Genomic DNA, 8,830 nt, shown 5'->3' with positions numbered 1-8,830 from the left:
GATTTACAAAAGATATATAGGTAATCAAAATGCATCGGGGTAGGCGAGAGAGGGAAAGGTGCTAGAATCCCCATAATATGGGAAAGAGAGTGTGGATGAGAAAATGAGAGATTGGCTTGGACACCCCCCTTTTTTTCCCCTTTTAAAATGTATTAAGGCTGTCCCCTATTCCATCTTCTCAATGCTGGCATGGGATAAATGGGTTGGAGGGAATAATTTTTAAAGAGATGTTCACAGCAAAATGGTATGGAGATGAATACATTTGACGGAATATAGAATGTCCATTAGGGGTTTGAAAGGAATGGGAAAGGAGGAAGAGAAGGAATAGAGAGAAGTCATTCTCTTCTTCTTCCTCTCCAATATCACTATTGGTTGCATTTTTTTTCTCTTTTGATTCACATTATAACACATGTTGTAGAGGGTGGTTGGCAGATGATGAAGGGGGAAGAGGGGTGGATGGTAATGACGCGAGAGGTGAGGTATAGATGAAAGGGCCGGGTAGTCACAAGATCTTTTCTGGCAAAGATCAGTAACAAAAAACTGATTTATAAATATACTTATCAAAAACTTGGTACCAGGTGTTAGAATCTCAGATTTTTCCCTGTCCCAGTTTAAATTGGGGTTCAATTCTGCTTCCAAATATACAATATCTCACAAAAGTGAGTACACCCCTCACATTTTTCTAATTTTTTTATTCTATCTTTTGATGTGACAACACTGAAGAAATGACACTTTGCTACAATGTGAAGTAATGAGTGTACAGCTTGTATAACAGTGTAAATTTGCTGTCCCCTCAAAATAACTCAACACACAGCCATTAATGTCTAAACCACTGGCAACAAAAGTGAGTACACCCCTAAGTGAAAATGTCCAAATTGGGCCCAATTAGCCATTTTCCCTCCCCGGTGTCATGTGACTCGTTAGTGTTACAAGGTCTCAGGTGTGAATGGGGAGCAGGTGTGTTAAATTTGGTGTTATTTCTCTCACTCTCTCATACTGGTCACTGGAAGTTCAACATGGCACTTCATGGCAAAGAACTCTTTGAGGATCTAAAAAAATTAGACACATAGTTCACATACTTATGTGGTAAACATATATTTAACCTCTTGGCACCGACACCTCCCAGGGTTTGAGATCATGTGACCGCCATGATTGGCTGACACAGCGGTCACTTGATTGGAAAGCTCCCGATCGCAAGTTGAGATCAGGGGCTTTCCATAAGCCGCGGTAGCTGCTCTCGTCACAGTTCTGTTTACCTTTAGATATGCATATAAGCAGCTTCTTGGCGTTAAGGCCCTCTCGCCGAGAGGCTGCATATATGCATAAGGCCAGGGCCAATCTGTTAAAAACCACCGGTATTCCATGAAGAAAACAGCAATATTATTAATTTACTACAGCAGTGTATTGAACATCAGTACTGGTAAGTTTGCTATATTTCAATAATTTGGTACCCCTTTGCAGTTTGTATAATAAGACAAAGAAATATATTTAGAGCTAGCAATTTAAAGTTTAATTCAGCAGAGTTAATTAACGAGCTGTAACAAGATGCAAGATTTAACCAATTTAAACTCGGATGTGTTGTAAGTATTTTGCAGAGAAGTAAATTAGTATCTCATAGTTTGGGCTCAAGCATCATATCTTCATTAATCACAAAAACTTCATTTGCCCTGACAAGGATCACAGGGATCAGGACAGCAAGAGACGGGGACAACACAAGGCTTGCAAGGATTGCATGGATCTGCCAAGAAAGAAATCTTCCATTAGTAATAAATTACTGCTTAGTGTAAAATATATTTTCACAATTGACTACAGGTGATGTTTAATTTTTATCTAGCAGCCATGTTAAAATGTAGATAGCAAATAAAATGACCAAAATGCCTTAAAGCCATGGTTTCTTTTTCTATGTGTAGATTCATTATTCAGCTAGCAGATTAGGTTTTTGGCCAAACCTTTTCTTTTTCATTTTTTCACTTCTTTCGATTTCCAGTCTGCAGCAGCAGATATCACTGTTCAGGCAACAATTTTCCACTCAATTTTTCCTTCAGTTCCCTTAGAATTTTCTATTGTCAAGACTGAAGACTCCAACAGGGTCACCCACAGCTCAAATTTCATCTTTATTCAGCGAGAAGTACCGGAAATTTGAGCGGTGTATGTCCAGCTTTAGTCCTCATTGGGCTTTTCATTCAAACCAGCAGCCAGTTTATAACACTGGAAATGGTCACTAATATAAAAAGCATAGATGCAAATGTATTTTTTTTAAAGAAAAAATATTATTTCATTTGTCCCAAACCTACTTGGGTGTAGAGAGGAGAATGGTTCAATGTACAGAAATAGAAGATGGATAATTACACTTTGTGACTTTGATACATACTGTATTATGAACAGTTTAATGACCTCAATGTTTGGTCCTGAGTGGTTTAGTAACCTTAGTAGTGATGCTCCAGCTGTGGATTTGGTTAGGAAACCAGTTGTACAGCATATGCTGTAGACTAACTGGTTACAACAATGATAGTCAGCTGCTGATATAGAAGTTATTAGATGAGTCACATATTTATCCGATTCCTGAATTTTACGTGCTGATTTTGTTAGAATATATCAGGCCTATGGTTCACAAAACACACCTTTATTTATAATTGTCTTTAAATCCCAGAGTTTATCAATTCTGTAGCGCATTTCCTTTATCCACTTGCTTACTGGGCACTTGTACCCGCTCCATGCCCAGGCCAATTTTCAGCTTTCAGTGCTGTCTCACTTTGAATGACAATTGTGCGATACCCATATGAAATTTGTATCTTTTTTTAACACAAATAGATCTTTCTTTTGGTGGTATTTAATAACCTCTGGGTTTTTTATTTTTTGCTAAATCAATGGAAAAAATGAAAAATTGTTCATATTTTTCTCCTTCAATGATCTGCACTGATGAGGCTACACTAATGGGCACTGATAGGCTGCACTGATGGGCACTGATTGGTGGCACTGGTGGGCACTGCTAGGCGGCACTGAAGGGCACTGATAGGCAGCACTGATAGGTGACACTGATGGGCACTGATAAGCAGCACTGATGGGCACTGATTGGCACTGATTGGCAGTATTGGTGGGCACTAATTGGCAGCATTGGTGGGCAATAATTGGCAGCACTGGTGGGCACTAATTTGCAGCACTAGTGGGCACTTGTGGGACTGCACTAATAATCAGAACACTGATGATCAGTGCCCTGATGATCAGTGCCGATGTCCCTTTAACATAAGAGGGTTATCAGCTTTCTTAGCGTGAGGGAAAAAAAGCAGATAAGCGACTTTTGTTTACATCCTGTGATCAGCTATCATTGGCTGACAGCTGATCACATGGAAAAGGGTATGTGATTTGCCCTTTACCTCGTTCTGTGATCAGCTGAGTCTCAAGGATAGGGTAGCGCGATCATGGGAGGATATCCATTTACGCCCTCCCAGGAAAGGAAGCCCATGTCTTTCGGCTATAGCGCAGGCAGAAAGTGGTTAAACAATATTTTGGCACATTACATTGTGTTTTGTAAGCCATATTTGCAATTCTAGTAACATTGGTAGTATGTTGGGTTTCTAAAAGGACTAGATTCTACCTTAAAGTAGACCTAAAGCAAAACTTTTTTTTTCTATTTTGGATAGAGTAAGGAAGGATTATAACTCCTGTCAGGTTTTTTTATGCCTTCTGTTTCTGAAAAACTATACCCAGGTCCATTTGTGAAAATCATTGTAAGGCATATTTTCAGCACTTGGGCACTTGCGCAGGATACAAAATTGAGGTCCAAAGCAGGTTTTACCTTGCAGCAAACATTAAACATTTGTCAGCTAAGGTCCAGCAGTGGAAACATTATGTTACTCCTTTACAGTGCCTGAGAACTAGAACAAGTTAGGCAAGGTGGTAGGAGCTATTAATTGTGGCAGGGATTATTATTTTTTATCGGGGCAAACTTGGGTTCCTTCTACAGGTAATTGAGCATAAAAGTCACAGTTTGCCACAAATTGTTTGCAAGAAAAAAATAAACCCTCAGTCCTCAGTGTCGCTGAGGACAGCACTGTCCTCAACTATTACACTTCACCCACAGACAATTCCTAGGGTTGAGGAGTCGGGAAATGTTCCCCTTGAAGCCTGCTTCATATCCTTCTCTTCAGCTCCAGCACCCCAACTCTCCTTTCTTAAGTATTCCTCTTCTGCCTCCTACTGCCTTTGTCTCATAGCATGCGTAAAGTATGGAATGAATATGAGGAGGATTGATGGCCTTTTGTTGCTGACTTGTCCTATTGAAGTGCTGCTCTCACCGAGCTCTGTGTTGCAGAGTCATGTGTTTCCTCATGCATGTGGTGCCTAACCTGATACTTTTACAACAGCTGATATTCTGTAGGCAAAGACTGCAAGCGGTGCTGCTGATAGCAGATACATTAAAAAAAGTCCACACTGCAGAGCTCTGCGGACCAACCCCAGGAATAGCAGTGGCCTGTTCATGTAGGGCTGTGCCCCCAGATGGATTAGGATGGCTTGCAGAACCTCTGCCTCTGACTTTAGGCCTGCCTCATATTTTTAAAAAAGGGGATTGTCCAAATATAAGAGCAGCTATAAAAATAGAAAGGAATAAATATGTGGCACTGTGGTACACACTATACTGCACAAGTATTTAATTTTGACTTATTTTAAAGAATATATTATATCAGTTATATAAAGGGCAAGCACGTCTTTCTCTTTTTTACCTTGTTGGCGAACATAGAGGTTGCCACGTTGACCCTGAGGTTTACATGCTGAAAAAACAAACAAACATACTTTAGTAAAGAACTCCATGCAACTATTAACAGCAATGCTAGCAATAAAATATTGCAACTGTGATAAAGTCTATTTTGTCAAGTCAAAGAAAAGTGCACCCCTCTGACCTTTAAATGCTTCCCTCATTAGGAGTTATGTGCTGGTTTGGAGTCCATTACTCCTCCGCACATATCTCAGTATAATTGAAAAGAAAAGCCACACTTTAATAATGTCTTCACAGGCAAAACTTTAATCAACCAATAAGCTTCAACAATTGGTCCTGTTCCAGGTCCACCCCTGTAACATGTTTATACCTGATGGGCTTAACCATAGAGGGTCCTGGGATTGGGACCATGTGCTGAAAGTGATTATATTTTTTTTTTTTAAATAACAAACATGTTATACTTACCTGCTCTGTGCAATGGTTTTGCACAGTGCAGCCTTGATCGTCCTCTTCTGGGGTCCCCCGTGCATTGCTATGTGGGCACCCGTACAGGCTTGAACCCGAGCCGGAATGTGTGCATCTATTGACACACACAACACGACTCAGCCCCGCCCTGCACTCCCTTCTCACTGGATTGACAGCAGCAGGAGCCAATGGCTCTCACTGCTGCCTCCTTGTCCAGTGAGGAGAAAGAGAACAGCTCTGATTCTCTTGGGCAGATCGCAGAATCGAGATAAGGCTCAGGTGGGTATTTAGTGAGGGCTGGGGCAGGAACTGATCACAGAAGTTTTTTTTTTATCTTAATGCAGAAAATGCATTAAGGTAAAAAAAAACCTTCTACCTGTACAACCACCTAAAGTTTGTAAGCTGCTAAAAGTTTTGCCTGTGAAAACATTGTCGGTGTATGACTGTACACTTTAATTATGTCAAGCTATGTAGTAAAAGTCACTTAAAGTGGACCTTGCACTAAAAAGCAAGGTCCTCATAACACATAAGACATCCCATTCCCACAACAAAAAATAGCATGAATGCTCAAAATAAATGTGAAGAAGATGTATCACTTTCAACTGGCTTCCTCATTGAAGAGGGTAATTCTCACAAGATTATGAATCTTTATTTAATTCATTTCAGGTACTTATATATCACCGTCAATTTCGCAGTGCTTTACATATACATTATACATTCACATCAGTCCCTGCCCTCAAGGAGCTTACAGTCTAAGGTCCCTAACTCACATTCATACATACACATACTAGGGCCAATTTAGACAGGAGCCAGATAATCTACCAGCATGTCTTCGGAGTGTGGGAGGAAACCAGAGTACCTGAAAGAAACCCATGCAGGTACAGGGAGATCATGCAAACTCCAGGCAGGTAGTGCCATGGCTGGGATTTGAACTAGCAACCCGTTTGCTGCCAGGCAAAAGTGCCAATCACTACACCACTGTGCTGCCTTATTTTTGTTGTTCAGGATAGGATCATAGGATCTCACCAGAAGGAATGTGATGCTAACCTTGCCTAGGTTCCACAAGCAGAAGTGAAATGTAAGCCAAGTATGATTTTTAGATATCCCTTATTTTTTTTTTATTTGAAGCATTAGTGAGGCATTTTGGAATGGGATGGGAGGTCTTGTGTACTAGGTGATCCTGGCATTTTAATGCAAGGCTTGCTTTAAATTTACATTTAGCCTGTGTTTCATGAAATCACAGCACTAACATCTATTTAAAGACTAATCTCAGTCAATTAAAAAAAGAAATCAGCACAAGAGACTGTACTAACTTTTAATATGAAGTGTTCCTTGTGCTGCTTGCTATGGTTTTATTTGAAATCTTCTGTCCTCTGATTCCCCCCACCACCCCTGCAGCCGTAATCTTCTAGTGCTATGGAGGTTAATAAGAATCGAGAGATCTGTCATATGTACTCTTCAAGAGGGTTAATTATGCCCGCTCTTTCCTCCCACATCCTCCATTCATAGAACCTGTACTGTAACTTCCACAAATTAAAACTAATTGGTGAATGGAGGAGCGGACCTTTCATTCATTCATCTGCCCATGCTCCATTCATAAAACGCTTTTCATTCATGGAATCTATAGTACAACTTCTGTGAACTTAGGAGGGGGAGGGAAAGGACAGGCATACACGCTTAACGGGTGCATACGACAGATCCCTTGGACTGTATTAACCCCTGTGGCAATGGAAGATTATGGCTGCAGGGGTAGGGGGTATTGGAGGATAGAGGATTTTAACTAAACCAGCCAGCAGTACAAGAGACACTTCACATTGATTGGAGGTACAGTCCCTTGTGCTGTTTTTTTTGGACTAAACTTAGGCTTTAATGTATGTTCTTCTGAATGGTATTAATAAAACCATGACATGATTCTGTGTTATGTGACTAACCCTTTTGTGTGTTGTAGAGACAGAAAAAGCAAGTGGTAAGCAAAGTCAGAATACTTGACCTTAATCTCAGTTGCCTAAAGTGTATGTAATCCTGAATTTTTTTTGTAATGAAGACTTCTACCTGGTACAGTAGAAGATGTCAAGTCATCTGTACACATTCTTGCCACAAAGAGTTAGTCCTGCTCTGAGCAATCCTCTTGTCTTTGTCACAAGATTAAAAACAACACACATGTTTGTGTCACCAAATCCCCCACTGCTGTGACTGAAATCTGATTTCTTTATCTCAGGAACTGCATGAGAGAGAGAGATAGAGAGAGAGAGAGAGAGAGGGGGAGAGATAGAGAGAGAGAGAGAGTTACGATTCCAGCTTCACATCTCCCCTCCTTTCTTCTCCAGCTCTCCCAGGATTTTCTGCTCCACACCTCAGCATGATTGGACATGCTAAAATCATATGGTGCCTTTCCTGAGTTTTGACTGGATGTTACTGAAAACTCAGGAATAGGAGATTTTAGAGGTGGGCGGGGAGTCTTGTGACATCACGACTCTGCCCACCGAGCTCCGGCAAAAAGACCCACCCACTGATTCCAGAGTTTTGTGGGGCTCCTACTGCTGAAGGGGGTGACATTTGCAAGGTAGGGATATATGCATGTATATATACATTAATACTGTGCCATTAGTTTATACTGGGTGAGTGGTGGGTTTGCATCCACTTTAAGGTAAACTCCAGTCAGAAATTGAAATTACCTTCTGCTTAACATACATTGTGCATATTTCATTCCACATCTCTACAGTCTAATATATCTTTGACTAATATTTAGAGCATAGGTGTGTGCACAGGGTATGCCAGGTGTGCCTAATAACCCAGTGTGGCATAGATTCTCCCCTGTTCAGACCCCTGTTATTTCACCACAGCCCCCTAATGGGGCTCCTAAAAACAACTGGAAAAAAAAATGAAATTGTAAAAAATAATAAAAAATAAGTACATATCCAGACTTAATAGCAAAATGCAAGAAAAGCATTCATTTTACAATAAATGTAGTACATAAAGCCTAGTACAGGTGTTTGTTTATAAAAGTTATGTTGCATTTTTAAATCACTTACGGTCTTGGCATGGATCTTTGCAGATTGGGGTTATTTGGCAAGGATCTTGGCATTTGATCTTCTGACTGGCACATTTTTTTGTTCCAGACATATCTGCTTTTAGATTTGGTTTTCCTTCTGAGAAAATATAGGAGCTTGAAGAGAATTTTTTGTTTGAATAGCTTTCAGCGGGGCCTTTATATATACTGTATGTAAGAGGAAATACAATGAGGACAAATTCCTCCCCTGCCTGGTCACAACTAATTAAGAAGGTGTTTCAACACATACCATTCACATGTTTATTATTCATGAACTGGTGCTCCTTGCTTATAGGGAAATTGCATATTACATATTTCCTTATTGTTAAGGCTCACTAATGAATTCTAAGTCTCCAAATCTTGGTTAAGGAGCCATACAAGACATATAAAGATGATCACTTTAGCTGATGTAATGCTATAGATATGTGACTGTAAACTGACTATATGGGAAAGCTAGCCCACTAATTTCCTTTCAGGACCGGGCTTTTTTCCACAGAAGGTCATTTTGCTCCAGTGGGGTTGAGTTGGCCATTCTTTACACACAAATCCTGTATTACCACAGCCAAAACTTAAACAATCTCTATCTCGTATCAGAGCTGCCA

At 40.3% G+C, this 8,830-nt stretch overlaps 1 long non-coding RNA gene across 1 annotated transcript; it reads right to left on the bottom strand.

The window, feature by feature from the left end:
• Positions 1-1,487: 1,487 nt before the first annotated feature.
• On the bottom strand, positions 1,488-8,398 carry LOC141105321 (uncharacterized). The gene is made up of 3 exons (XR_012235567.1): positions 8,212-8,398; positions 4,722-4,769; positions 1,488-1,738 (listed from the first exon to the last, which is right to left on the bottom strand). It is a non-coding gene; the product is annotated as an uncharacterized lncRNA (long non-coding RNA).
• Between the last annotated feature and the right edge of the window lie 432 nt (positions 8,399-8,830).

Source organism: Aquarana catesbeiana, linkage group LG08 (genome assembly GCF_042186555.1).
Source record: "Aquarana catesbeiana isolate 2022-GZ linkage group LG08, ASM4218655v1, whole genome shotgun sequence".
NCBI lineage: Eukaryota > Metazoa > Chordata > Amphibia > Anura > Ranidae > Aquarana > Aquarana catesbeiana.
The sequence above is the reverse complement of the archived record's forward strand: the minus strand, read 5'-3'. Positions and strand labels throughout refer to the sequence as shown.